The 27931-nt window shown below is 42.9% G+C and overlaps 2 pseudogenes; one reads left to right on the top strand and one right to left on the bottom strand.

The window, feature by feature from the left end:
* The first annotated feature begins 2 nt into the window (after positions 1-2).
* LOC100664148 (E3 ubiquitin-protein ligase TRIM21-like) lies at positions 3-8504 on the top strand (annotated as a pseudogene).
* Positions 8505-21788: 13284 nt separating this feature from the next.
* On the bottom strand, positions 21789-27040 carry LOC135231720 (olfactory receptor 52B4-like; annotated as a pseudogene).
* Positions 27041-27931: the final 891 nt, after the last annotated feature.

The raw sequence follows: 27931 nt of genomic DNA, 5'->3' as shown, positions 1-27931 counted from the left end.
GCGGCGGGAGCCGGGCTGCCCTGTTGCCGGCGCCCGTCAGGGGAGGAGGGGCGCGCGAACCTAGGACAACCCGGATTGTAGCCCGGAGGTTGGCCCAGGGGAGCCCAGTGTGGGGCGGGCCAGCAATCCTGGAAACGGAATTTCCCTTCCCCCCTATCTCCAATCGACGGCACTGGGTTTTTTTCCTATCTCCAAAAATCCACCTCTGTAAGTGAGAAGGACAGGGCTGCGCAGGACGTTGGACTAGGATGTATCCTGGTCCAAGACTGAGGTGGTCAGTGCCCTGGAGGAAATGAAGTCAGGAACCAGGTAGTCAAGAGAAGAGCCCAGGGAGTGCTGGCCACACTTCTGAGCGCACAGTGTCGCCGCCCTTCCCAAGCAGCTACCTTCCCCCACTGGCCTACCCCTCAAAAGCAAACCTCCTAAATTTTTTCCTCCTCTTCCCTGTTCCTTCCTCTTTTTCATTTTAGTCTATGTAACTTTATGCAAATTATTGCATCTGTTTATTGATATACACATGTATATATATGTATATATATATACATATGCTTTCATCAGGTCCACCCCAGCTTAAATATGTATATGTGTATACGCATACATATATATCTCTACATTTGACTCCTGCCATTATTGTAAAGAGGAATGAATTGTCCCTAGGTGGTGCAAAGGGTTAAGAGGCTCAGTCTGAAAGGTTGGTGTTTTGAGCCTAGGCAGAGGTTGGGTCTTTTAGAGGCACCTTGGAAGGCCTGGCAATCTACTGAAAAACTCAGCCACTGAAAGCCCTGTGGAACACAGTTCTACTCTCACACAAAGAGGTCGCTATCATTCAGATAACTAGTTTAGTTTATTGTTATGATTAACTTTTCAGCGAAATCAGTGATTGATTACATGAGATGGGAGAAGATGGATGGAAAAAGCCTTGGCCCTGAGGGAAATCTTCATTAAAAAAAAAAAATCACCAGAAGGATTCCCAAAGTGCCACTTGGTGCAAGTGGTCCTAGTGAGAAAGCTGGAAACCCCACAGCCTCATATTCAGGCCAAGCCTTCTGACGCAGCACCTCCCACCTGGACCTCCCTTCCTGTCAAATCGGCTACTATGCATGCCCCAACAGACAACTTGATGTATTTGAGTGGGCTCAGCCCCTAGCTGGGCACAGGATTTTTTTTTTTTTTCCATCCCATCTTCCCTTCCTTCCTTCCTTCGTTTTGTCATTTCTCCCGGGCAGTTGGATTATTTTCCCCTTGGATTGTAATGGAGACCCTTTGAAGGATTTAAGCTGGGGTGGACATGATGAAAGCATAGTTGTAAACAGTTTTACCTCTCAGATTCTGGACAATTATATTTGCCTCTTTTGGGGAGACTCAGTTTCCCCTTCCATCTGACCAGACCATGGAGGAGAAGCCCTTGTTATTCAGATTGATGTTCTTGCTTTTTCTTGTTTTTATCCCCTCCAGTTCACCACCCCCATGTCCTCCTTTGAATCATTTTATTTTTCTCACACAACCCTTCCCATCTTCTTTCCTTTTCTCCTCTCCCCACTAGTCCCCCGCAAGATCTCCGTGGTGCAGTTTAACAGGAACACTGCTCCTATGGCCCCAGCGGAGCCCCTGGCAATGATGTGGGAGGAGGTAACCTGCTGTGTCTGCCTGGATCCCTTCGTGGAGCCTGTGATCATTGAATGTGGCCACAGTTTCTGCCAAGGATGCATCTCTGAGGTCGGGAAAGATGGCGACAGTAGTTGCCCTATGTGCCGGCAGAAATTCTTGCTCAGGAACATCTGGCCCAATCGGCAGCTGGCCAACATGGTGGACCACCTTAGACAAATGGACCAGAGCACCAAGAAGGACATGAAGGGAGATCAGTGTAGGGTGCATGGAGAGAAACTTCACCTGTTCTGTGAGGAAGATGGAGGAGCACTTTGCTGGGTGTGTGCCCAGTCACAGAAACACCGTGACCACTCCATGATCCCTACTGAGGAACCTACACATGAGCACCAGGTGAGGCCTTAGCACAAAGCATGAGCCGGTAAAAAGGAGATGGTCCCTGATTAGTGCTTTGTTCTCCACAGCTTGGGATAGGAGAGAGTGGCCTCTGGACTTGAAGGACTGGGGAAAGAAAGAGTATCTCCTTCCATGTATAATCTAAGTGGAGAGTTGCAGACTAAACACAACCTTCTCATTCCCCGAGAGTAGGGAACATGCTGTGGGAAAAGCTAGCAAGGATCATGTTTCCTTGTGGCTTCCTGGTTAATTAGGAGTGAGAACGCCCCCTACCCCTGCCACCCCAACAGTGTGGGTCTAGTCTACAAGAAAACATCAGACTTTTTCTGAAGTCTTCCCATTCATCAATTCCAACCTCACTCAAGACTCCAGTACTCCAACCTTCTCTGCACCCAGGCTATTCTAAGAACGAAGATGACCTTCCCCCACCCCATGTTACCCCACCCTACTTAGTCTGGTTAGGGACTGACTTGCTTTCTCTCTCTGCAGGAGAAGTTCCCGGTGGAATTACAGAAGCTGAGCAGAGAGCGGGAGTTAGCTGAGAAGTTGGAAGTCGATACTGCTGAGAAGGGAGCAGCCTGGAAGGCAAGGGTCACACCTGGAAAGGGATCTTAGATCAGAAGCCTGGGCAGAATTCAAGTTCGTGGGCTCAGCTATACCTATCTGAATAGCTATAGGGTTGGTATATCTCACTGTCTGAGAACCAGCCATCCTCCTTATCTCCTGATAAAGCGAAATAAGAATGAAGGAGGCTAGAAGGAGAGCTTCCAATCAAACACAAAGATTGAGAGTCTATAGGAGAGGGGGTTGAGTGGGAGAAACCATACCCTAAAGCTCCCTGCTCCTCCGAGCCCAGTCGCAGCAGATGACAGTACCAGTGCTTGGTGTCTGGGACAAATGTATCCCAAGAGAGAAGCCCAACCACTATGCCTTGTAGGAAATGGCAAAGGCTGTGAGGAATGGGCTTAAGGGTTGAAGTAGGAAAACCAGTTTCAGCAGGTGGTTGCTAGACCATGTCCAGATGGCTGGTCCGAAGTATAACAGAGAACTAAAGCTTGTTTCACACTGGTGAAGGAGTTTCACACTAGTGGAGGAGGGGCAGGTCAGGGATTAAGAGGAGTGCCAAGAGCTCATGGACAACAAATCCCAGAAGAGGAAGATTTGAGGTGAGGCAGGGAAGAGCCAGGCTGCAATAGCAAGCAGTGACTCTCCAGTTACCAGCAAAAGAGGACAGGCAAAGAATATTCCAGAAACTTCCCTTTCCTATGACTTAGAAATGATATTGTGAGCCTCTCTGTGGGAGCTTGTTGGGGGTGGGGTCAGGTATTACTCTCTTAACAAGTCAGAGAGAAATGAAGGCCAAGGGATACATTTGAGAGGTGACTGGGTTTTGAAAGAGAGGTTGAGAAAAGTCTTGGCTGTCGTAGCCTGATACAGGTATGATTGTGGGCCAGTTTCAGTGGGCTCCCACCATTAGTCCCAGGTGCCTTACCCGCTAATCTGCCAGCAAGATTCTGTGTGTGTGTGTCCCCAGACATGACCAGAGTGATGAATCTGCAGAGGATAGAAATAGGCACCCACACCCTCCGTCCTTGAACCTTGAGTTACTCTGATAAAAACCATACCTCTCTTCCCCTTAACACTGAAGACAAAGGTTGAGACACAAAAATCAAGGATTCACACAGAGTTTGTGCAGCACAGAAACTTCCTGGCTAAAGAAGAAGAGAGGCAGCTGCAGAAACTTGAGAAGGATGAGAGAGATCAGCCCAGAATCCTGGGGGAGACTGAGGCCCAACTGGCCCAGGAAAGCCAGACCCTGCAGGAGCCGATCTCGGAGTTGGAGAGGAGGAGTCGGGGCCCAGTACTGGAACTGCTTCAGGTGAGACCAGGGAGAGGCTACCTCTGAGATTCAAGGAGTAACTAGAGAAAAAACCGTTCCCTGGGTCTACCATTAGAGCAAATGGAAACCTGGTCCTTGGAATATTCTTAAATAAACCGAATTAGGATTCACGGATGGTTTTCATTCAAGGTATAGAATGGTACAAACTTAGGAGGGAATATTCCATGTGGCAGAGTTCCTGGCTGGTACAAACAATTAACATGTGGAGGTTCAAGTCCCTTGAGAAGCACCTTGAAAGAAAGGCTTGGCAGTCTTCTTCCAAAAACACTCAGCCATAGAAAACCCAATGGAGGCCAGTTCTACTCTGACACACATGGGGTTGCTATGAGTCAGAAGTGACACGATGACAGCTAGCTTGGTTTTTATTCCATGCAACAATGAACAGAAATGGACGTCTTTGGTAAGTGCCTGACATGTACTGGGGGAGTGACTTTGAGAGAATCCTTTAATCTTTCTGAGCATCAGATTTCTCATATGTGAAATGAGTATTATGTTATATATTTCAAAGCATTTTTGTGAAAGAATCCACTAAGGTCCTTAGAGGAGTGTCTGGCCATTGGGGAGGGTTTAATAAATGAGATATAACTAAAAACACTGAACTGAAAATCAAGAGGCAGTAGCCCAGCCCTGGCCCTGCTGTCAGTTCTCTCCATAACTCCAGGTTAAGTCATTTTCCTTTCCTGGACCTGATTTCTTCATTTGTAAAACAGCGTGGGTGGAAAGTGGACTAAATAACGTGGGTACTCCAAACTTTAGCCATAAATGTATCACCTTTATACTTTCTGCTACTTCTGTGAACGGCCTAAATGATTTTAACATAGTATTTTTCCTTAAATTGTCTCACTTTTTTAGTCTGAGTAAGTTTAATTTAAAAGGAAATTTGTCCTAAACAATAATAGCCAAGAAATTGTGTGTTGATATACTGTCGTCATGTGCCATCGAGTCAGTTTTGACTCATAGTGATGTAGAACTGCCCCATAGGGCTTCTTGGCTGTAATCTTTATGAAATCAGATTGCCAGGTGAGCTGTCCATGGAGCTGCTGGGTGGGTTTGCTTTTGGTTAGTAGCCAAGTGCTTAACTGTTACACCACCAGGGCACCTTGTGGATATGTTACTTATATTTTATTCTAATTTATTTCATAACAATAAGAATAATAACTGCAAGCTCTTGAATAGCACATATTATATGCCAGGCATATCTTTATGTGAATGCAGTGAGGTGGGTGCTACTATTATCCCCATTTCATAGATGAGGACACTAAGGCACAGAGACATTAAGAGTCTTAATGAAAGACTAAAGCTAAATAACTTGACCAAGTCCACCCAAATAGTAAGCGGTAGAGCTAAGATTCAAATAAGTACATAGCTATTTTTTAAAAATTCGTCAATGCCTGATCCCACTGATAGTAAATACCCAGGATAGGCAAATGCATAGAGATAGAAAGTAGATTAGTAGGTACCACGGTCTGGGGTAGGGAATATGGGTATGCGGATATGGGAATTTAATGCTTAATGGGTACAGAATTTCTGTTTGGGGTGATAAAAAGGTTTGGAAACAAATAGTGTTCAAGGTTGTACAACATTGTGAATATAATTAATGTCTCTGAATTATTTACTTAAAAATGGGTAAAATGGCAAATTTTGTTTATATGTAGTTTACCACAATTTTTAAAAAGTTCATCATTGAACATTCTGCTTAAAATCATCTTGCTTCCACTGTATGTCTACCTTACTTTGGGAAACTACAAACCAGATGGTCTTAGAAGTCCCTCTGCTCTCACATTCTACACCCACTTCCCACTTATCAACATGGTTAGGTTCCAAAGACCAGGTCATTATGTGAAAATCAGCATTATGTAAAAATGGAGGATGACCACATCAGATCACAAAATGCAGGATGACTACATTGTCACAAAACTGCCAAATTAGATCATTACATAACTGCCAACCCACTGAAAATGATGGCCCAGGCAAACTGACACATAACCTGAACCATCACAGCCAGCGTCACTCTCTCTCGCACCTCGGTGTCTGTTACGGCCAGACATACTTCGTTAATGTGTAAAATAGTACGATAGTAGATTTTTTACTCTTGTTGTAAATACAAAATTTTGGATAATGATATCATCACTAAGTGAGGAATAAGTATACAAGTTCTTCTTTTCCCACACCTTTTTACTCTCTGTCAGATGTGGTCATGAAGCCATTTCTTTCTGGCTTGTGCAAAAAGGCTGATCTGATTTGGTTGACCTGACAGGCGCTCTCTTCCCATTATCCAAATCTTGTTTCTACCAGACACTGAACTGAGCTTTCTGGTATAGTTTTGACTAGGCCTAGGAGCCTACCAACTCCCATGTGAGGGCCCCAAACCCCCTCCACAGGAATATTCTCAGATGATTTGATTTTACCTAATGAGGGGTAACATTAAGTACAGCACAGGATAGAGCTTTGACCAACCAGCCCTTCTTCCCCAAACAACTCAAGCCCACAAATGAGATAGAGCACTTCCTGGGGATCCTGGTTTAGACATTCTCTCCCTGTGATTCTCTCTAGGCTTCAGCCAGGACTGTTTTCCCTCTGCCACCCTGGATCTGGGCTTTCTCATTCATTTTCTGAGTCAGAGTCCTTAAACTGAAGATCTTTCCTGTAGCTATAAGGTCACACCCATGCTAGGTTCCTGGTTACCCCACAACCACCCACACTCCAAGCTGGTCAGAAATGGCTTTCTGCCACTAGAATGGGGCAGAGCAGTGCCCTAGGACCACAGGTTTGTGTCACATCACCCTTAGGACCAAAGTCTCAGTGGTGAACCAGTAAGTCCAGAACTTAACTCTCTGTCTCTTTTCTCCTCAGGAGGCTGAAAGTATCCTGGAAAGGTAAGGAGAGGTTTTCTTTGTAAGGGCAGGGGGTGACAAGAAGCATATGTACCTATGAAAAAGGTTCTTGAGTTAGAGAAACATGGGCTAAAGTTTTCCCCATCCTCTTCCCTATTTTCAAGAACCTGATCGTCCATAAAATATTTTCTAGTCTCAAAAGGCTAATTAATGGGCGTCCCTGTTGGTGAGTTGCCCACAGTGATTGGACTGTACTGTCTTCACAAAGTGAAGCCGTGGCAAGCAGAAAAATTCCGGGAAGCTCTGAGTCAACAGCCTGCTGGGATTCCTTTTTTAAATGGAATTTAACCAGTTACAAACCCCCAAGAGCCATGACTAAGATCCACAGCATGGACGAGACTCCTTGAGTTCCTTACAGAAGTGATTTAGCCTATGTCAGATGGCCTTGCCTGTAAAATGCAGTAGAACGTGCTTAAAGGGTGATCAGGCTTGGAGAGGAGATAGGGACTATCTGCATGCTGCAGAGGCTCATGTAATCAGCAACCGCAACCCCCAGGGACTGAATAAAGATGTTTGTAAATTTGGGTAGAATTAAATTACCACAGTCATCCATGAGGAAGGTTATGCATTAGGGTTCCAGAAGGATGTGATAGAAATTGGAGATGGAGGTCTCAAATTCTCTTTCCGTCAGGAGTGAGGCCTGGAACCTGAAGGAGCTAGGCGTTGCCTCCCCAGACCTGAGGAATGAGTTCCATGTGCCAGGGCTGAAGAAAACGCTGAGGACATACGGAGGTGAGGCACGCTCTAGGAGTTGTGGGACTGGCCCACATGGGGAGCTGAAGGGTACAATGTGGATGCGGAGCCAATGCCCAGGGTCGGGGAGAACAGCAGCATCTAGGAGAGATGGCAGGTCCGAGTAGGTGGGGCAGCATGGAGATAGTGAAAGTGGTTCCCTCAAAGGTCAAGGCAAGGGCCGGAGTTGGCTGGGGTGCCGTTTCCTCACACGCTGAGGCTCAGGGTCACTCCCTCGTCCTTATCCCAAAGTTTAACACATGCACAGGCCACTGACCATCACTGCCCCCAGCCACCCCACACTCTCCAAGCCTGACCATGGTCCCCTCTCTGCAGTACATGTCACTCTGGATCCAGACACAGCCAGTCCGTGGCTCATCCTTTCTGAGGATCGGAGACAAGTGAAGCTTGGAGACACCTCCCAGAACTTGCCTGAAAATGAAGAGAGATTTGATAGTTATCCCATGGTCCTCGGTGCCCAGTGCTTCGACTCTGGAAAGCTTTACTGGGAGGTAGACGTGACCGGAAAGGAAGCCTGGGATCTGGGAGTTTGTAGACACTCTGTCAAGAGGAAGGGACAATTTATGCTCAGCCCTGAGAATGGCTTCTGGACAATTTGGTTGTGGAACAAACAAAAATATGAGGCTGGCACTTCCCCCCAGACTTCCCTCGACCTTAAGGTTCCTCCTCGCCAAGTTGGGATCTTCGTGGACTATGAGAACCACACCGTCTCCTTCTACAACATCACTGACAATGGCTCCCTCATCTACACTTTCTCTGAATGTGCCTTTGTTGGGCCTCTGCGGCCCTTCTTCAATACTGGTTTCAGTGACGGAGGAAGAAACACGGCCCCTCTGACCCTGTGTCCACTGCAGCTGGGATGGTAGGGGTCCACTGACCATTGGTCTCTTCTGGACATTGCTGTCTGCTCCCTGTTGATACCCTTCCCAGTTACTGCCCCTGCCTCTTTCCATTAACTGAGCCACCTCTGCCTCTGCAGAAGTGTCAGCATCCCAGCAAGCAGGCCTTGACAGGGAAGTCACTGAAAGTCAAGGCCCAGTGGCTTTCAACAGCAATATTCCTGCCCTAGATTGCATATGATTCCCTCCAAGGAAGCAAACTACTTCTATTTGGTCCAAATTCATCTGGATCAACCAAAAACATGTTTCCCCCTTGTTTATGTGACTTAAATTTTATTTTCTTCTCTTCATCCCTACAGCCATTGCCTTTGGTCAGATCTCTGTCCTATCTTTCTTGCTTTACCAAAAGGCTTCCTGAGGGAATTATGCCTCAGTCTATCCCATTCAGACCTCGTTTCTCATCTACATCTAGGATTATCTTTCCAACAGACACGCACCTGATCATAAGTGGCTCCACATTGCCTATAGAGAAATAGCCATGGCTCATTACCCAGAGATTGTGTACCTTATAAGGGAAGATATTAGAAAGAATCCATAGGTTCAGGCATATCGTTTCCCTGAGTCTACAGGGAACCATAGAATATAACACCATAGCTGGTAACGATTGTATTAAATTTTGTGAAATAATAATTTGAAAGCATGGAAAAGTCTCAGGAATGACTTCTCTTCGTAGCCACCAGAATTATGGCATCCTGCACATGTGAACAGATCAGTGCTAATAGGAATTTAGTTGTATCAGGCAAGATGAGTCATGGCAAGGCTCTCATCCTCTTAAGAGTCTTTGAGGAAAACCTACTCTTCAAGTGCATATACTCCCTGGAAAGCAGAGAAGGCCAAGCCTTTGGAGGAAACCTGAATCTTTGACCTTGTAAGTGAAGCCATTCCAGTCATTCAGCAGATGGTGAGAACCCTGCGTCTTGCCCTGGGTACCTTCCACTGCTACCTGCTCCCCCTCAGGATCTTCTTGGACTCATAATGATTTTACTTCTAGAATTAGGTTTACACGGTGCTGTTGGTTGCAACATCATACATTTCTGTTTGAATATCATCAGTTTTTCTGCTTCTGTGTCTCTATCTTGGGGTTAGCCAATGTAAACAATGGTTTGTGACCTTCAATTGCTATACTGGTTGGAGGAGGCTATCATAATGATAAATAAACTTAAATAATCTGATTTCTCAAAATCTGAATGCCTTGGTATATTGGGTTACCCTGATACTTGGGAATCACACAGATAACACACTGCCATCCCCTTGGTCCCCACCAAAAGGAATCGAGCAATAGAGATTTCACAGTATCTCAAGTATCACCCCCACCAATAATCACTAACAAGTGACACAGATACCCGCCTCCATGTCTCACAACAAATTTTCTTGAGATAGAAGACACTACCAGCACCAATTACAATTTTGATTAATACAGTCCTTTAAGATGCAAATATAACCTGTTGCCTTTCTTGATCTCCTTGATTCTACAACTTCTTTTTGAATTAGGAGAGGCAAAGTTTATTACACCAACATTTTAAAGATAAGCTAAGGCAGAAAGAGATGAGAACTTAAAAATTTATTTACTGCTCACTCTGTCTCATACATATTAAAGATCCTTTTTAAGCTTTATTTCATTTAGTTCTATCATATCTTTATGATGATACAGTCAGGCATAATCAGGAAATTTAAAGATAGGGTGTCTTCTTCATGTATACTTCAAATGAAATTTTATTTTTCAAAATGTCAGACAAGTATATATAATTAAAATAGATTATTTTAAAATATTCTAATTGAAATTCTCTAGATAAGTACATTGTAGGGGTAGTTTTCTCATTGTTTGATTTGGTTTAGCTTAGTTTTCATGTCCCTCTTTTTCTGGTACCCTAAGCTTCTGCTTAGGTTACCTATTGGGAATACGTCAGTGAGTAGTGTTTTTCCCATTTTACAAATGAAATAAGAGTTGCTGTCTTAGGCTAGATTCTCTAGAGAAGCGAAAGGAGGGAAGTGTATATACATACATGCATATGTATGTATGCATGTGTATATGGTATATATATACACGTGTAAAAAAAATTTTTTTTTTATGCATATACATATATAGTGAGTGAGAGAAGGAAAGAAAGATTTATATCAAGGAGACAGCCCACGTGCTTGTAGAGGCTGGAAAGTCCCAACTGTGAGGCTTCTGACTCACATAGCTGCAGGGGCTGATGAACCCAAGATCGACAGGCCAGACAGCAGGCTGCTGGCTCACAGCTGTGCAGGCTGATGAATCTAAGATCGGCAGGCCATACAGCAAGCTGCTGAATCAAGGCCCAAGAACCAGAGGTCAGATGATGACAAGCAGAATCCAGAGCAAGCAAAAGCCAGTGAAATTTGCCAGAAAGTCCATATATATTGGATGCAGGCCACAACACCAAGGAAACTCGCTTTCAACTTATTGGCTGCTCATAGCCGATCTCATCATGGAGGCGATGACATCATTATACAACTGCCAAACTACATCATAACTAACAAACACTGAGAATCATGGCCCAGCCAAGTTGACACACAACCTTAACCATCACAGTTGCTGAGAAAACGAGTAACTTTCCTAAGGCTAAACACAGCATTATTAATGCATGAGGATTCAAATCTAATTGTGATCCAAAAGCCCATTCTCTTTCTTAAACACCAACTTTTCCAAACTCATATGATAATCTGGCTGTTAATTTTCTTCTCTTCAAATTCAAGTCACTTTGTTCAAATCAATGGAACTTTTACATAATAAGTATCCACAAAGTAGATAAATGCGAAGCCCTATATTGGTAAACATACCACCCAATCAGTTACACAAACTGAGCATTGTTTCCACTGGGAAGACAAAGCACTTACCACACATTCTCGAATCTGCCTAGTCTTGACCCTGTAAATGATGCAGTTCAGCAGGGGAGGGACTAACATGCAGACACTGGCCAGCAGGATATGTGTATGGAGAGGAACATGGTGCCCAAATCGCTGGATGCCTTAGGCTGGATAGACAGATACAGATATATATAGAGAGATATTTATATCAAGGAAATGGCTCACATGGCTGTAGAGGCTGGCAAGTTCCAAGTGTCTGGGTCAGGTGTAAAGCTGGAGGCTCCTCTGGACTCACATAGCTGCAGGGGCTGATAAACCCAAGATCACCAGGTAAGATGGCAGGCTGCTGGCTCAAGCCCCAAGAACCAGAGGTCAGATGATGACAAACCGAATGCAGGATCCAGAGCAGAGGAAAAGCCAGCAAAGCTTTCCAGAAAGTCCACATATATTGGATACAGACCACACCCCTAAGGAAATTCCCCTCCAACTGATTGGCTGCTCACAGCAGATTTCATCCTGAAGATGATTACATTAAATCAGATCTCATCACAGAGGTGATTACATCATTGCATAGCTACCAGCCTATACCATAACTGCCAAACCACCGAGAGTCATGGTGAGCCAAAATGACACACAACCTTAAGCACTTAGCACCTGTGCACATCTCCTTAAACTATACATAATCTCTACATAAAGGAAATTATAAAGTTATGCTTGTGCCTAATAAGACACAACTAACACTCATACAACCGAAGACATACTAGCCGATTACATCTTATATAAGTGAAGAATAAAAAAATACTTGATGCAAACATGCAAAAAGAAATACTCTTAACAATTACAGTCCTCTTTTCTGTAACTGCTCACATGGTCCTAACTGTTTAGAACTACCTTCTTCCACCACACATTCCATATTTCCCTTACCCTCAGCAAGCATCTCAGCTGGTCATGGTTCTTAGCCTGGTGGGTGACCCAAACCTTCATTCCTGAAAGGCCTGGGCCATTAATAGTCTTGAAGGCATTGGGCTGCTGTAGTTTTCCAGTGACTTTAATCACAGGGCATGATAGTAGTAAGGGATGCCCTAGGGGACCTCCTGCGTTGCAGACATACTCTTCCTTACCTCCACTATGTAATATCAATCTGATTTTCTTTTGGTAATCAGGATCAATCACACCAGCCAATATGGTAACGTCCTTCTTTGCCTGTTGATTCAGAGGCATCAGAAGCCCAAATTGGCAGGGTGGCATTCTTAGCTTCCAGTTCAATGGGATCAGTGATGTGTCTCCAGGTGGGAGCATTCCTTCCTTAGGAACTAAGACCTCTAGACCTGCAGAGCATAGGGTTGTGGGAACAGGGAGCAAAAATTTTGTGAGTAGCTCACTAGGGATAATAATGAGTGGTGCCATTCCCATTTCCACCCCTGGATTCCTGGACCCATGAATCCTGGCTATGGGAGAAAAAGCACTGTATACGGACCCATGAATCCTGGCTATGAGAAACAGCAGCGTGTATTGGACGCTGTTTTAGAGCATATACAGCCTCCTGGAGAACATTGCCCGAAATCTGCAAGGTATTGCCACCTAGTTGGCACCATAATTGTATCTTTAGAGGGCCATTCTATTATTCTATCAAGCCAGCAGCTTCAGGATGATGGGGAACACGGTAAGACCAGTGAATTCCAAGATAATGAGCCCATTGCTGCACTTCATTTGCTGTGCAATGAGTCACTTGATCTGAGGTGATGATGTGTGTAGTACCATGATGGTGGATAAGGCATTCTTTAAGTCCATGGATGGTACTTTTGGCAGAAGCATTGTGTTCAGGGAAGGCAAATCCATATCCAGAGTAGGTGTCTATTCCAATAAGAACAAAACACTGTGCTTTCCATGTTGGAAGCCGTCCAGTGTAATCAACTTGCCACCAGGTTGCTTGCTGGCTGACCACCTCTAGGAATGGTGCCATATCAGGGCTCAGTGTTGGTCTCTGCTGCTGGCAGACTGGACACTCAGAAGTAACTGTAGCCAAGTTGGCCTTGGTGAGTGGAAGTCCATGTTGCTGAGCCCATGCATAACTTCTGTCCTTGCCACCATGACCACTTTGTTCATGAGACCATTGGGCAATGACAGGAATGGCTGGGGAAAGATGATGACTGGTTTGTACAGAATGCATCACTCTATCCACTTGATTGTTAAAATCCTCCTCTGCTGAGGTCACCTTTTGGTGAGCATTCACATGAGGCACAAATATCTTCACTTCTTTGGCCCATTCTGAGAGAGCTGTACACGCACCCATACTTCTTTGTCACCAATTTTCCAATCACATTGCTTCCAAGTCTCTGACCATCCAGCCAAACCCTTGGCAATAGCCCATGAATCAGTACACAGTTGCACATCTGGCCATTTCTCCTTCTAAGCAAAGTGAACGACCGGATGCACTGCTAACAGTTCTGCCCATCAAGAGATTTCCCTTCACCACAGTCCTTCATAGATGAGTGAGAGCCTCCAGCGCTGCATCCGTTTCTTGAAACATCTCAAATGGTATTCTCTGAATTCCTGAAGCCTTATTTTTCACCAATGCCTTCAAGCTTGGACTTCTTCCTTCAGTACCATTGGTTCTTGATCTTGTATATACCACTTCCATTTAATGATGGAGTGCTGCTGTGCACATATGACTTTATGGCTCTGTGGATCAGACAACACCCAGCTCATGATGGACAGCTCAGGCCACATAGTGACTTGGTGGCCCCGTGATTAAGCGTTCAGTCTCTACTAAGGCTCAGGAACAAGCCAAAAGCTATTTCTCAAAAGGACAGTGCTTATCTGCAAAGGATCGCAGGGCTTTTCTCCAAAATCCTAAGAGTCTCTGCTGTGATTCACTGGTGGAGGCCTGCCTAAGACTCCAAACAGCATCTCTATCTGCCACTGATATTTCCAGAGCCATTGAATCAGCCATATCATATGACCCAAGTGGCAGAGCGGCTTGAACAGCAGCCAGAACCTGTTGGAGAGCCTTCTCATTCTGGGCCCCACTCAAAACTAGCAGCTTTTCAAGTCGCTTAGTAAATAGGCCAGAGTAGCACACCCAAATGAGGGATATGTGGTCTCCAAAATCTGAAGAAGCCCACCAGAAGTTGTGCTTCCTTTTTAGTTGTAGGAGGGGCCAGATGTAACAACTTATCCTTTAGAAGGAATATCTTACCATGCCCCACACCTTTAGATTCCTAGAAATGTCACTGAGATGGAAGGTGCCTGAATTACTGTGGGATTAATTTCCCACCCTATCGCATGCAAATATTTTACCAATAAGTCAAGAGTCATTGATACTTCTTCCTCAGGAAGTCGAGTGAGCATAATGTCATCAATGTAATAGACCAGTGTGACGCCTTGTAGAAGGGAACAGTGATCAAGTTCCCTGCAAACTAAATTATGCCATAGAATAGTGAAGGTGTGTGGTCGGCCTTGCCAGCTGAAGGCAAACTGCTTCCGGTGGTCTTTTGAAACAGATATGGATAAAAAGGCATTAGCCAGATAACAGCTGCATCCCAGGTACCAGGAGATGTATCAATTTACTCAAGCAATGAAACTACATCTGGAAGAGCAGCTACAGTTGGAGTCACCACCTGGTTAAGTTTGCAATAATCCACTGTCATTCTCCAAGATCCACCTGTTATTTTGCACAGGCCAAATAGGTGAGCTGAGTGCGGATGTGGTGGGTATCACCACCCCTGCATCCTTCAAGTCCTTGATGGTGGGAGTAATCTCTGAGTTCCCACCGGGAATGTGGTATTGCTTTTGGTTTACTCTTTTCCTAGGTAGGGACATCTAATGGCTTCCGCTTGGCTTTTCCTACCATAATAGCCCTTACTGCACTTGTCAGGATCCCAATGTTGGGGTTCTACCAGTTGCTGAGTATATCGGTTCCAATTATGCATTCTGGAACTGGGGAAATCACTACATGATGCGTTCAGAGACCCACTGTGAGACAAAACGGAGCCAGGATTCCTTCAATAGCCTGACCTCCATATGCCCCCCTTCTGACTGGTGGGCCCCAGTGCCATTTTGGGTCTTCTGGAATTAATGTCAGTTCAGAGCCAGTATCCAGTAATCCTCAAAAGTCTGATTATTTACTTTTCACCAGTGAACAGACACTCTCGTAAAATGCAGTAGATTCCTCTGGGGAAGGCTGAGAGAAAGATTAATGGTATAAATTTTTGACAGTGTAGTAGAGCCCTTCCTCAAGGGAACCTGGTCTCCCTTTCATTCAAGGGGATGTGGGTCTGTAAACTGGCTCAAGTCTGGGAACTGATTGAGGGGCTGTCACTCTCTATTCTGGCAATTCGAGTTAGACTCCCATTCACTTGACCTAGAATTCTTCTGCTTGTACAGATCTGGTAAATATTTAGTGGACTTCTCATCTATTTCAGTCCTAGGGACACCCTGACTAAGTAGCCAACACCATAAATCTATACCAGACTATTTTGATTACTGCTTTGACTCCACTATCCATTATGATAACCACACCCAACTTGTCTTTGTTGATTGACTGCCACCACTTGGCCACTACCACCACCAGGTCCAATCGGCCTCACTGTAGTTTGATGTCTTAATTCAGTTGGGGCAACTCCCTCTGTCAAATCTGACTTACATAAAAGAGCGATCACAGCAGTCTTTAAGGATGCTAGGGCTCCCTTCACAAATTTGTTCCTCACCGTGTGGTAAAAGGTGAGTCCTCTGGGCACTCCATGTGTGGGTCTATGGATCTAACCTCTAACATGACAGTTTCCCTAAGCCTTTGGATACCTTCTTCTACAGCATACCAAGGCAGGCCTGGTGCTCCAGGTTGATTTATTGTAGGCCGCTGCATAATCCATGCTTCAGTGACCCAACCAAATAAACTACTAGATCCTTACCTGAACTTGAGAGCTGAAACACTGAATGAAGAATCTGTGCTTAGTGGGCCCGTGTCAATAAACTCAGACTGATCCAACTGTATATTCCTAATACACGCTTAATAGCAATTCCCACATATATGTTTGTACATATTAGAAAAGTCAAGCAGTTCTTCTGGAGTGCAGTGTACCTTCTCTTGGATCACACTTTTTACTTCACTTTTTGGGGCTCTCTTGGATTTAAGTCTAGTTATAGGTCTAGAAGCAAAAATGGGTGGTAGGATGTGTTCTGAGAACATTCAGTGATGTCTTGTAATGCATCTGCCTCTGGCAGTGCTTCCCCACGGGGTGACTCAGAGGTTGCTCCAGGCAATATCTTAGACAAAGGCTCTTCAGACACACCTGGGTTAATCTCATCAAATGGGGGTGGAAGGCGAATGGTTTTGTTGGCAGGCGTAATTCAAAGGAATTTAGGGACTCACTGTTCCCAGCTTCCTGATTATCTGCCTATAGATTACCATCCCAAGTTTTTCAGGGCTTCGTTTCTTTCCAATCAATGCCCTCACTTTAACTTCTGTCACCACTCGACGTTGGGAGTTCAGTTGGCATTGTATTTTAGCCACTCTTATGATAAAACTCTGGGTTTGTTTTTTGGCAATATCAGCTCTCTTACTGCAAGAATGAAAGCTTTCTTTCAGGGCACAAGTGACAATTTTAAGGTCATTTATTTGGTACTTGAGCTGTGACTCTGAAGCCGTGAGGTCATCTCTTTCTTTCACCACTTTCTCTGGTGAAACTAGGACTAACCAACTAGCTTCTTTACACTTCTCGTCCTGACAAAATTGTTGAAACGCTTCAAGCATATCATCTCCCAGATTTTCACCTCTCAATAGTACTTAATCTATTGGTGGTGATTTTTTGCATATTTCTATTGCCACCTCATGCCATGGATTAGCAGTGCCCTCTTTACTACTGGAAACAGAGTCATCAATATCTTTATGACTAACCAGACTTGAGAACCAATTTAGAAAACTCATCCTTAGAATTTTGCTTCTCTGCAACCACTCTAAGTTCCAAATGTCTTAGACTGGGTTCTCTAGAGAGACAAAACCAGTGAAGCATATGTATATATATAGCGAGAGAGAGAGAGAGAGAGATTTATATCAAGGAAATGGCTCACACAGTTGTAGAGACTGGGAAGTCCAAGGTCTGTGAGTCAGCCATCAGGGTGGAGGCTTCTCCTGACCCATGTAGCTGCAAGGGGTGATGAACCCAAGATCAGTAGATCAGATGGCAGACTTCTGGCTCAAGTCCCAAGAACCAGAGGTCAGATGATGACAAGCCAAATGGAGGGTTCAGAGCAGAGCAAAATCCAGCGAGGTTCGCCAAAAAGTCCATACATATTGGATGCAGACCATATCCCCAAGAAAATTCCCCTTCAACTGATTGGCTACTCCCAGCAGATTTCATCATACAGGTAATTACATTATATCAGATCTCATTATGGAGGTGGTTACATCATTACATAGCTGACAGACTACATCATAACTCCCAAACCACTGAGAATCATGGTCCAACCAAGCTGACACACAGCCTTAACAATCACGCTGGGAATTATGGTAAAAATGCCCAGGCAAGTAGAACACAGAAATGACTCAAGATGGGAGCCACATGTGCCCAGAGACTTTTGCCAAACTCCTTGGGAAGGGAGGCAGAGGATAGCATATTGGATGAGGATGTAGGAAACTATGATGAGCAAGGCATTTAGCACCATAGTAGAGAGCAAGACAGACAAGTCATACCAAACATTGACACGAATATCAGCAGAGGCAAACATGGCAACATCTGTGTGCTCACAGCAAGTATGCAGCAGCACATTCACATTGCTATGGCAAAAAGGCAGCAGCTTCGCCAGGAACACAGCTTCTCAGGACCACAGCCAAGCCAACTCTAAAATGATTTCAACACTATTGAGCACTGTGGTATAGTGCAGTGGGTTGTAGATGGCCACATAGTGGTCAGCTGTCATTGCTAACACAACCCCTGATTCTGTGATGAAGGTGGTATGAATGAAGAAGATTTGGGTAACACAGCCATCAAGGGAGATCTCCCTTACATGGAACCAGAATATTATCAGGGCCTTGGGCACAGTGGTAGTGGACAAGATGAAGTCAACTGTAGCCATCATGCAGAGGAAGAGGTACTTGGGTTTGTGGAGACTGTGCTCAATGAATACAGTGAGGACGAGGAGGCTATTCCCAAGGAGAGCAAAAAGGTAGGAGATAAAGAAGGGGAGAGAGACCCATGTGTGCTCATCTTCCAGGCCACGGATGCCCAGCAGAATGAAGAGTGAGTGGTTGGTAAGAGTGTGGTTAGGGGTTGCCATGCCCAGGGGAGGTCTCCTGTGCATTGAGGTATATAGCATTTGGTGGTCCTCTCCTTTCTCTCTCCAAGAAGCTGAATGGGGTTGAAGTAGTGGAAGGAGTAACAGATCATTCTCCATTGCATGGAGTAGTGAAAAGAATCCTGGCTAGGAAGCCAAGAAAATGAGTTAAAATTACTTGCCGTTCTGTTTACTAGCTATGTGATCTCAATGAAATTACGCAGTTCCATCATCCTTAAGACTAAAGTTTAGGAGAGGTCGAATTAGATCATCTGTAATTAGATGATTACATGAATTAGATCATCCTTCCAGCTCTAGAATGCCATAGATCTTAGTTTCAAATAGTTACTAAGCTAAAAGCTGTGAATTACACTTCAGTTTCCACTTTGACCACCGGAATGTGATATACAGTGCATCTCAGAAGGAAAAATGGTAACTGAATTGATTACCCAATTTCACTGAATTTTACCCACTTCCTCTATCCCTGGCTATGCAGTGGTTAAGCAATGGCTGTTAACTAAAAGGTCAGCAGTTTGAACCCAGCAGCCCACTCCACTGGAGAAAGATGTGATGTCTGCTTCTGTAAAAATTTACAGTCATGGAAACCCTATGGGGCAGTCTACTATGTCCTGTAGGGTCACTATGAGTCTTGAATCAACTCAAGGACAACGGGTTTTGGTTACTGAGCACACACCATATGTTCCAGGCATGGCTTCTTGAGGACCTATGGCCTACTTGGAGGGAGACAAACAATTCAGCAATAATGTCTATCTATATAATATAGACAGTGTAAAGAAAAAGTAAACACAAGGAGCTGTGGAAACATAGACAACTCCCTGAAAACTAAGAAATGGTTTCCTAAAGGTGCCATCCTTAGTTGAACCTTGAAGAACAAATAAGACTTTGCCAAGTGTCTTAGTTTTCTAGTGCTTCTGTGACAGAAATACTACAAGTGGATGATTTTAACAAAGAGAAATTTATTCTCTCACAGTTTAGAAGGCTAGAAATGCAAATTCAGGGTGCCAGCTGTAGGGGAAGGCTTTCTTTCTCTATCAGCTCTGGGGGAAGGTCCTTGTTATCAATCTTCCCCTGGCCTTGGAGATTCTCAGCACAGAGACCCTGGGTCCAAAGGATGCACTTCCCTGCTTGGTCTTCTTTCTTGGTGGCATGAGGTCTCCCTGTCTCTCTGCTCACTTCTATTTTTATATCTCAAAAGAGATTGCCTCAAGATACAACCTAATCTTGTAGATTGAGTTCTGCCTCATTAACGTAAGTGCCTCTAATCCCACTTCATTAACATCGCAGAGGTAGGATTTACAACACAAAGGAAAATCACATCAGATGGCAAAATGGTGGATAATCACACAATATTGCGAATCATGGCCTTGCCAAAATGACACACATTTTTCGGGCACACAATTAAACCCATAACACCAAATAAAGAAATGTGAGGAAGGAAGAACGTGATCGAAGTCAAAGATATCTGAAAGGAGATAGACTAACCTTGAGTCAAACACATAAATGCCAGTACTGCTTGGGACAGAGGTCAGTAAACTACTGCCTATGGGCCAAAGCCTGACTGCTGTCTGCTTCTGTAAATAAAATGTTATTGGAATACAGCCATACCCATTCATTTACATATTGTCTATGGCTGTTTGGCAGGGGGCATAGTTGAGTAGTTGGAACAAGAGACTATTTTCGAAGCCTGAAATATTCACTCTGGCCGGTTTGCCAACCCTTGCTTTACAATAATCTTTTCATGCAGCTTATTATTTACAAAGACTTCAGAAGGAAAAGCAATTTTTCCAAGGTCACAGAAGAAGTGAGTTAAGGAAGTCTAGAAGCAAGTTGTCTTGCCTCTCTCTCATTCCATTCCACTAATACTTCCACTGTGTCACCTAGCTTCTGCAGAAACATTTTTTTCTATCCTCCCTGACTCTGACTGCACAGGATGGAAAATTCCAAAACATAACCTCTTTAGTGTGAACAAATGAGGAAGGCAATCCATCATTGTTTCACATGTCCTTTGTCAATAAACTCAGTGTTTCCCCCACCTCCTCTATCCCCACACTCAGAACCCTAATGTTTATGCCCATAGGCAGAAGGGTCCAGTCTATCCTGGTACCAACCTCATGACTGTCTTCACCCCAAACTGTCCGTCACAGCCATCAGGAACCCCAGTCTGAAGCGGTGCCCCTACCTCAATCTCAGGGTGTTCCCACAACCAGTAGCCTGTGTGCTGTGGCCAGTGGACCAGGTTGAAGGAGAAACTATGGGGCAAATTTTTCTTTTCCTGATCATCGTCAAGGACCATGGACTTGGACTTACTCTTTTGACTTTCTTCTCCCCTGCGATCGTCTCTCCTGTCAGTAACATAACTGTTAAACCCTTAACTCTTTTCCTACCTGGATGCCTAGAGCCTACTGCAAAAAGTATGCCTGAGAAGCTCCATGAGCTTGGGCCAGAAGAGGGACTGGAGAGAGGTTTTCAAGGTGAGAGGTCAGGGTAAAGAATGAGAATGTGCTTAGGGACCCTAAGCAAGGCCCCAGATCTTGCTCCATCTGAACTTCAACCATGACTCCTAGAAGATATAGAAGCACTTTCGAAGCTGGGATCCTATAGATTCTCTCACCCATTCATTTATTCATTCACCACCCATTCAACCAACATGTATTAAGTGCTATGTTGAAGATACCATGATAAAATGTTAGACAAAATCAAGTCCACTTAAAAGTATTTATGTTGCTTTGTATATAAAACTAATGTTGATTCCACCGTCTAGGGATTTTCAGTGGTAGCATTTTCGTTAATAACTTAACAAGCTTTTTTCTGCCCTATTTTTTTTTATTATTTATATAGAGGTTTTTCTATAGTTGAGTTTGGTATGTTTGAGTCCATTTTTGCAGCTATTGTGCCAATCCTTCTTTGTGAGAATTTCCTCATTTTCTTTTTTTTTAATTTTATTTGGTTGTTATGGTTGAGAATATACACAGCAAAACATACACCAATTCAACGGTTTCTACATGTACAATTCAGTGACGTTGATTGCGTTCTTTGAGTCATGTAACCATTCTGACTCTCTTTTTCTGAGTTGTTTCTCCCCCATTAAGCTAAACTCACTGCCCCCTAAGATTCCTATTTAATCTTTTGAGTTGCTCTTGTCACTTCAATTCCACATAGATATAGATCTTAAAAAAGCATAATGCTCAACGCAGGCATTTTTTACTAGTTAAGCTAAACTATTTATTTTTAAGAAGACTTCAGGGGATATTTCTGGTTTATGTTTTAAAGATTATCTCAGGGCAATAGTTTTCGGGGTTCATCCAGCCCTCACGGCCCCAGAAAGCCTGCATTCCATTGCAATTCTGTTCTACATTTTCCCACTTTTGATCAGGATTCTTCTTCAGAATCTTTGATGAAAATGTTCAGTAGTAGTATCTGGGCACCATCTAGTTCTTCTGGCCTCATGGCAAAGGAGGCAGTTGTTCATGGAGGCAATTAGCCACATATTCCATATCCTCCTCCTATTCCTAACTTTCCTTCTTCCTCTGTTGCTCTAGGCAAATAGAGACCAGTTGTCATGCCTTGGGTGGCATCGTGCAAGCTTTAAAGACCCCAGGCACTACACAATGAACTAGGAGGTAGAACAGAAACATTAAACACATTATTAGGCCAATTAACTGAATTTCCTTCATTTTCATTGGCCCTCGACTTTCCCAAACATGATGTCCTTTTCTAGCAATTAGTCTTTGCTGATGGTGTGTCCAACGTAAGTGAGTCAAAGTCACATCATCCTTGCTTCTAAGGAACATTCTGAATGTATTTCTTCTCCAAACATACCAAATATCCTGAAGGTGTTACAGAACCAGGAAACATCACATTTTGTTAGACATAAGGTTGCCATGAGTCAGAACCAACTCGACAGCAACTAACAAGATCAACAACATATCATTAAGATCATACTGTAATGTAGCATGCTTTTATTTATTTAATTTTTAGAAATTGTCCACGGTAATAAATGTCCTGCTCCAGTCTAACACACATAGTTAAAAAAAATCCTTTGCCATCAAGTCGATTCCAACTCATAATGACCCTATAGGACAGAGTAGAACTGCTCCACAGGGTTTCCAAGGCTGTAAATCTTTGCAGAAGCAGGCTGCCACATCTTTCTCCCTCAGAGTGACTCATGGGTTTGAACCACCAACCTTGCAGTTAGCAGCTGAGCACTTAACCACTGTACTACCAGGGCTTCTTAACACACATAGTTAATAAGTACTCTATAAAAATTTCCTGAAAAAAAAAATGGGTAACTAAATATTCCACCTTGGGGATGTACCACAAGGACCATTGGTCACTGAAATTTATCTTCTTTATTTCACTTAGCTTGTTTATTCATCAACATACGTTTTGAAATATTAAAAATAAATACCGTAAGAAGAACTAGAAGAAAACTAAAGTAAATAATAATTAAATCATACATCGAAGAAAATCCTCAAAGTTTAAAACAGCAAAACTCACAAAGGAAAAGACTGATAGCTTTGAAAATATTTGTTATATTCTCTTAAATAAAACAAAAGCTGAACAACAAACCAAAGAAAATTCTAGAAATTTTAAATCCTGAGAAAATAATGGCAATAAATATTACTCCCTTGGGGGAAGTTATGTATTATCTCTGAACCTCAAATTCCATGTCTGTAAAATGAGAATAAAAACAATGGATCTGATATGAAGATTAAATGAGATTAGGTACATAAAAAGCTTTGCCCATGTCCAACAAATGGTTGTTACTGTTAATCCACAAAGAAATACAATATCCAATAAACCCGTTGCAGTTGCCATCAAGTCGATCATTACTTAGCAACCTTGTAGGAGAGAATAGAACTGCCCTGTAAGTTTTCCAGTGAGTGGCTGGTGGATTCAAACTGCCGACTTTTTGGTTAGCAGCTATAGCACTTAACCACTGGGCCATCGGGGCTCCAATATCCAATAAGCACAGTGAAATCTGGTCAATATATCTGTTTATGAAATAAATTCAAACTGAAGGAAAATGAGAAAGTGATTTTTACCTTATCACATGGAAATTTTTTTTTAATGGAGCTATTACTAAACGCTAATAAGAGAACTGTAAGTTTGGCACTTTTATGCATTTCTGACAAGAGTAAAAATTCGTAGTAACTTTTCTAGATGCAATTTTCCAGTGGGCAGGGGGAGCCTAAAATTTTCATACCCCTGACCTTCTTAAAGTAATTCTGCTTAAGGTAAAGATCATGCAAAACGTAATTCCTTTCTCCCCCAAAGAGGCAAATCTTATGCACAAAAGTGTCCCTAGCACAATATTTATATCATTAATGATTAAAAAACTTAAATATTAAAAACTGAAAGAATGAGTATCACCTCAATCAGGTGATCACGGTTAACATCAATAGTGATAAACAAGGTTAGATTATCCAATAAGCAAGGTAAGCACAGGCTTACTTGTGCTTACTTACTAATCTGTAGTAAACAGCCTTACATGGGATTCACCACATCTTTCAAATGATTTCTGGAAAGGAGGTCTGAAAACAGATCACTAACAGTATCTGTACCATGTTGAGGGAGATGATTTTGAGAAATAACAAACCAAAAGTAAAGAGGAGCACCACTCCCCATGTTCTCTTAACACCCATCATACCTTCAGAAAGTATATGAAAGTTTTAAGTGGGTGTCCAGAGATATGGTTAGACATCGCAAGGCTTCACATAACTCAAAGCAGAAAACTTAATAATTACCTGAACAAAACTCAGGATTACATTGACTATACTCAAAACTCGGTTGTTTATAGAGTTAGACATGACTCCTACTTTCAGATTATTAGAGAGGCAAGTCCCACAACCTCAGGTAAGTTGCTCCAAAGGTCCAGAAGTCAAACAGCTATTTTTCCTAGTGACTCAGTTTTTATTTTTCTGTTCAGTTACCAAAATATAACTCATGGAGGGCCAAAATTTCTGAGAAATCGTCTCTGCCATCCCCAGTCATTTCTGCTTTGGAAAAAACACATAGACCACTTGGTCTCATATCTGCTTAGTCTTGACCCCGTAAATGATGGGATTCAGCACAGGTGGAGCAAGCATGGTGACATTGACCAGCAAGATGTGGACATGTGGTATGTGGTGTCCAAAGCGCTGTGTGAGACCTGAGAAGATTCCAGGCACATAAAAGAAAATAACGACACAGACATGGGAGCCGCATGTATTGAGAGCTTTGTTGCGAGCATCTTGGGAAGGAATGTGAAAGACACCATGGAGAATCAGAACATAGGAAACAAAAATGAGGACAACATCTAAGATCATTGTGGACATTAAGACAAAAAACCCATACCAGATATTTATGTGGATGTCATCACAGGCATACTTGGCCAAGCCAATGTGTTCACAGAATGTATGTGGAAGGATGTTATGCAAAAAGTCAGCCTCTTCAGAAGAAATATCATGGGGAAAATTGTACAATGTGCTCTCAAAAAAACAGCCACACCAATTTTCCCAATCAGGGAGTGGGTAAGAATCGAAGTATATCTCAGTGGGTAACATATTGCAATGTAGCGGTCAAATGCCATAATCAGCAAGATGCCTGACTCAGAGCTGAAGGAGGAATGCTGGAAGTAGAGCTGGGCAATGCAGCCATTAAGAGAAATTTCTCTACAATTGCACCAGAAAATGGCCAATGCCTTGGGCTCTGTGGAGGTAGCAAAGACAATGTCAGCTCCAGCCAGCATACAGAGGAAAACATACATAGGTTCGTGGAGGCTGCTCTTGGTGAGGATAATGAAAATGAGCAGACCATTCCCAAGGAGAACGAAGACATAGGAGATGAAGAAGGGGATGCAAATCCACATGTGTAAGTCTTCTCGGCCTGGAACGCCCAGCAGATAGAAGACCCTATGGTTAACACCAGTGTAGTTGAAGCCAGCCATTCCTGAGACAAACTAAAGTGGCCTTTATCTTTCTACTAATAGACACAAAGAGAATTACAGATTATATGTAAATATTTCCTTTGGGCTTTCTGGTTAAATATATCAGATGACATACCTGCATTTACCAACATTTCTTCACAGTACCCCACTAACACGTCAGTAAGAGAATAAAAACAGCATGAACATAGAAAGAAGAAGAGAGAACAGTAGCACAGTAGAGATAGTAACGACACATTTAAAGCAGTTGGATGAATACTGACTAAGCAAAAAACAAACCCATTGCCGTTGAATAAGCAGATGGAATAAAACTAATAACTTCTAGATGAAGACAGGAATCAAGGTGATTTTCACTGCAGAACCCAGATAGTGTCAAGAATTAGAGGTATCATGGGCTTCTCTAAATTGGGATAAGCATAGAAGAAAAGGCATAGGAGGAGTATACAGGACTCCTGGATTTCCTTTCTCAACCTGTCCATCCAGGCGCTACTTTACCAATCCATAATAAAATTGAAGGTTTACTCCCTGGTGGAGTTAAACCAGGAAAATTCTGGAGACTGTAGGCATAGCAGTGGGCAGAGTGATTTAAATGAAAGGCTACATACTGAACAAAATGAAAGACTACATGCTGACCCCAGTGAACTTCTCCTATTTGTGTCTGACAGTACTACACATTCCCTATACCCAGATTGTCTCATCCATTCAGATTTAAAAATGAGGCAATAAAAAGTATTTAGAGATTTTGCATGTAGGTATGGAATTTGTTTAGGGACAGACTTCCCTGTCGAATTTCTCCAACTCAGAATTCTACACTCAAATAAATAAAAAATGTTTTGGGATTAAAAAAAAAAAAAGCTATTTAACACTTTCAAATACTTCTAAAGATTTAAAAAAAGATTTACCTCCTAGTAAATCTTTCGCAGGAAGGTATCTGAAGATAAGCACCACCAAAATGAGGGAACAATCCAAAAATAGAGAAACATGGGCTCCAACTAAGAAGCTGATACAAAGAGATACAATACAGGAGAGGGTGTAGGCTGCAAGGGGGCGAGGAAATTCCTTGATTAACGGTGAGCAGTGTCAGCTGTGGAGAGCCCTGGAGCACCAGGAGTCTAGATTGAATCAAGGGGATAGGGCGCGCCAGAAGGAAATTCTAATACAAAGAAAATACAGACGCTTGTTTGAAACATAATCCTCATTTCTGGTGGAAAGTTAAGGTATATAAAAACCAAGCAAGAAAAAAAAAAAGGCAATTATTAACTCTAAGGAGGAAAAAAAACTTATACAAGAACTGTATTCCCTGTGTACTTCAGTTATTAATTATATTAATAATAATGTAAACAGAAACATGCATCTTAAAAATCATAATAATGAGATCAGGAAAAGAAAATTTTATATGTCTGAATGTGTATTGGGGGTACGTGTAGGAAACCTAAATGATCAGCTTCCATATTAAAAAAAAAAATCAGTAGATAGCATATAAAAACGACTTAAAAATTTTTGATCAAGGAATAACAGTATGAGCACCCTGACAGGGAACACATAAGAGAGCCCCTGATGGAGCAGGAGAAAAAAGGAGTGCAGAATTCAAATTCTAGTAAAAAGAGGAGACTTAATGGTCTGACTGAGACTGGAGGGACCCAGGAGGACATGGCCCCTGGACTCTCTGTTAGCCCAAAACTAAAACCATTTCCAAAGCCAGCTCTTGAGACAAAGATTAGACTGGACTATAAGACATAAAATGATACTGGTGAAGAATGTGCTTCTTAGCTCAAGTAGATGCATGAGACTAAACGGGCAGCTCCTGTCCGCAGGCGAGATGAGAAGGCAGAGGGGTACAGGAGCCGGTTGAATGGACACCGGAAATGCAGGGTAGAAAGGAGAAGTGTGCTGTCACATTACAGGGAGAACAACCAGGGTCATATAACAATGTGTGTATCAATTTTTGTATGAGAAACTAACTTGAGCTGTAAACTTTCGCTGAAACCGCAATGAAAAAATTAAAAAGAAATAACAAAATAAGCATGCTGTTTTTACGGAGGTAAATACTAAAGAAACAGCTATAGGTGGAAACCCTGGTGGCATAGTGGTTAAGTGCTACGGCTCCTAACCAAGAGGTCGGCAGTTTGAATCCACCAGGTGCTCCTTGGAAACTCCATGGGGCAGTTCTACTCTGTCCTATAGGGTCGCAATGAGTCAGAATCTATTCTCCAGTAGTGGGTTTTAAGTGTTAAAGTAATTGATTGTGAGGAGAAGGAATCAGAGGTAAGGTAGGAAAGGGAACTTCTATTTTTTATTTTAAGCCTTCTAGGACTTTCAGAGTGTTAAACTATGTATATGTATAATATTTACGAAAATGAAACTAAAAAAATGATCATAATAAAGTGCCTACCTCTTCACCAATAACAAATTTTTTGCTCAAAAATATACATTCCCT

Source organism: Loxodonta africana, chromosome 7 (assembly GCF_030014295.1).
Source record: "Loxodonta africana isolate mLoxAfr1 chromosome 7, mLoxAfr1.hap2, whole genome shotgun sequence".
NCBI lineage: Eukaryota > Metazoa > Chordata > Mammalia > Proboscidea > Elephantidae > Loxodonta > Loxodonta africana.
The sequence above is the reverse complement of the archived record's forward strand: the minus strand, read 5'-3'. Positions and strand labels throughout refer to the sequence as shown.